The following is a 3,461-nucleotide window of genomic DNA, read 5'->3' as shown; positions in this document are numbered from 1 at the left end:
ACGAAAGTTTCTTCCCAATCAGGCTTATATTCGCATTAGTCCACTGAGCTACCTTACTCTTCTCAAATGAGTTAAGAGTTTTCTGTTTGGTCCAAGTCTAACAGAGGTACATTCGAATCCTAACCAACCTTTTTCATCACAACATTCTTAACACTTTTCACACACAAAGACACATGTTCATGAGGTCATTGATCAAACCAATCATGACTTAAACATGTCAAACATCTGTGTTAATGATCTTAATTCATGAGACCATGATGCAAGTGAAACCCAAATATTCGAAATTATCAAGGAATTGACGGGGAACATTGTTCCGGATTTTTAATGAAACATTTGTTTCAGTACCTATACTTCGTATACTCCAAATCACATTCTTTCGTTTGAGAGGTCTTGATCAAATGTTCGAAGCCCACGACATTTGTTTCCCACCAAGATCCAGTTGAAATAATTTTTCTTTGAATGTGATTTCCGTGTGAGTATCAATTCTTATCCTTAGTCACTTCTAAATATTTTCCAAAGCAACTTGTCACTGACTACACTGGCCAAACAAGTGATTTCGGTTACAATTACTCACCTTATGTTTAGGCTGAAGTGTAACGAAATTCGTATGCGACCCATGAAGCCTTGAAAAAGAAGCCCTTTGATACTTCTCTATAAGTATTCGATTGTAATTCACGGGAAAATACACAAGCTGTTGATTATCTCTCCTGATAATTAGTGAAGCAACCTTTGCCCGGGGTTTAACTGCCTTTATGTCAAAAATTTTGACATCACAGAACCCAAATTTTTGTTAGATTTGCTTCTTATCTTTTTCCTTGGCACACAACATTCACGAAATCCTAGAGGTTCTAAGTAATACCAACTTAGACTGAAGATTTCACAAGACTGGCAAATGACTTCGTTTCGAATCCCAAAAACGAAAGAGCCTAGCCTCCAATCCAAAGGGTTCGATCTTATCCACAAGTACTCACGAACAATCAAAAGTTACCGTTTGGCAACTTGGCCCTAGTTTCAAGGTACTTTATGAGACGTGATGATTATAATAGCTACTGGTGCGAGTTTCCAGGAAGACGTGGCCTACTCTTTAATGATAAACGGTTCAAATTTATTTGGGGTAACATATAAAAGGCAAATCCTTTTACTTTGATCATTACGCATTCAAAAATTCCCAGACGATCAAAAAGCCCTAATTTCTCAAAAGCTTTCAAGAACAGTATAATGGCTGTTCAGAACCTAAACACCGATGAGGTTGCATCTCAACCTTTAATGAAGATTCAGAGTACCAACTATCAAGTTGAAGCAAATATCTCGTTGTACCCTGATGAACTCAAAATGTTGATTGTTGCTCTGAAACGATCTGGGCTAGCCACTGCGATGTTCAACTCATTCGCAGTCCTGATGACTTGGTTGTCAATGGCTGCTTCAACTGCAACCTACAATAAAGCTACAGATGTTATCACTTTCAACTTTGTGACAACCGTCAAATTTCGGTCAAGTCAAAGTCAAACAAAGTCAACAAGTCAAACCGGTCAACTCCAATAACCCTTGTATGTTAGGGTTTACGTTATGTAATCACTATACAATTCGCTATTTTAATGAGAAATTATCATTTGGAAAGTTCATGTGTTTGATTTTCCTTAGCCTTAACAGTGCTAAACAACGAACCAAAGCGATAAAACACTATTGCACAATCATCGGGATTGTGTAGGACACTAAATCATGGCTTAAAGGGGGTTTATGGACCTTGCGTTGCGAAGCCGGACACTCAAAAAGATCACAAACGAAACCTCTCTCAATCTCTTTCACTCAATCTCTCTCTATTAAAATCTCTCCCAAATCTCTCCCGAATCTCTCTCAAAAGTTACTTTAACTTTTTGTAATCATTTGGGTCATCTCGACCCTTAACCGGGTCAAAAACCGCTTGAAACGGGGTAAAAACGGGTGAAATAGCCCTAAGGAACCCAAAACCCTCCTATTAGAAGCTTCTCAGCATGCGAGACCGAAGCCGAAGCCAGCATGACAGACCGAAGCCGAAACTACCGAGACAGAAGCCTCGCATGCGAGCCTGCTGGTACGAAGCCTCGCACCTTCGGCCCCATGCGAGAGGTCTCGCAGATAGCTTGTTTTTCCCGGTTTTCGACTACGACTTCGTTTTAACTCCGTTTTTCATTATTTTAACGTGGGATTTTCACCCAAAACTTTATTTTATAAACTAAGGCCCCAAAATATATAAATCCCCAGGGTTTTTATAAAAATATATTAAAAGAATTAGTGGTTGAACTAATTATTGAGGGAATATTTGCTTTTCCTTATTTTATGACAAAAGCAAACCACCACCACCTCACTCTATGATCAGCCACTCTTTCCCACTACCCCTTTTCACCTTAGTGGACCTTTACACCCAATCTCCAGCTCTTCCCACGTTCTAAGAGCTGGAGAATTGGTCATCTCTCCTCATTCTCATTAATTTCTTTCATTCTACACTTAGCAACCAAAGAACACTCTCCAAAATTCTCTCATCTTTTCTCTCAACTTCAAGAACTTCAAGGCTTTCTCCAAGGATTTCTTTCTTCAATTAGTAAGTATCTTCATCATTCATATAATTATTACACTCCATTCTACTCAAATCATTGATATCTTACACAAATTCCATCTTATTCGGTGTTAGATTCTCGAATCATCAAGACATCTTCTTAGTGTTCTTGGGTTGAACACTTCCTCTCTCTTACTTTCATCTACTGAAACCACATAGGGTGAGTTCATAACCCTACATTTACATGTTTTTCTTAAGTTTTAAGGGGGGAATACAAGTAAAATCATCAAGAACACAATTAAACTTTTTCTATCAGATTACATCAGAAAAGATGAACTTCGATCACAGACTGTTTTGGTCAACTTAAATATTTTAGTTTTCAAAACTGTTCCAGGTGCAAGTAGTTCAAACTCTTAGCTTTAAAATGGCTACTTGCACATCTCCATATGATGTTTCTACAATTTATGGTGATTTTTACAAAACTGCCTATCATTTCAGAGGCAAACCCGGACCAGTCTGTGATTATGAACATTTTCACCTCTGTTAGAGATCACTAAAAATCATGATAAAATTTACGAACAAACTAGACTCATATTCCAAACTCTCAGAATTTGCGGATTTGGATTTAGAGCCTTGATGATTTTTCTATAAATTTTCTAAGAACAGTAACAGAAACTGTATACAACAAAAAGTTGCTGTCAATTTCATTTCACCTTGTAACATGTTGAGCAAGGTGTATATCTTTATATGATTATATGTTATTGCAATATATGACATTCTATCTTAATATTTAGACACACATCAGTTTACAAATGGATTTGGACATATAAAATATAAAGAATAACAAGTGATTATAATCAAAGTACAACCGATACATTCAAACATTTAATAAACTATTTTGAATATAGTTTGCATACATTACTACGTA

Source organism: Lactuca virosa, chromosome 2 (genome assembly GCF_052849685.1).
Source record: "Lactuca virosa cultivar CGN04683 chromosome 2, Lactuca_virosa_CGN04683_v6, whole genome shotgun sequence".
NCBI lineage: Eukaryota > Viridiplantae > Streptophyta > Magnoliopsida > Asterales > Asteraceae > Lactuca > Lactuca virosa.
Note: the sequence above shows the minus strand (reverse complement) of the source record.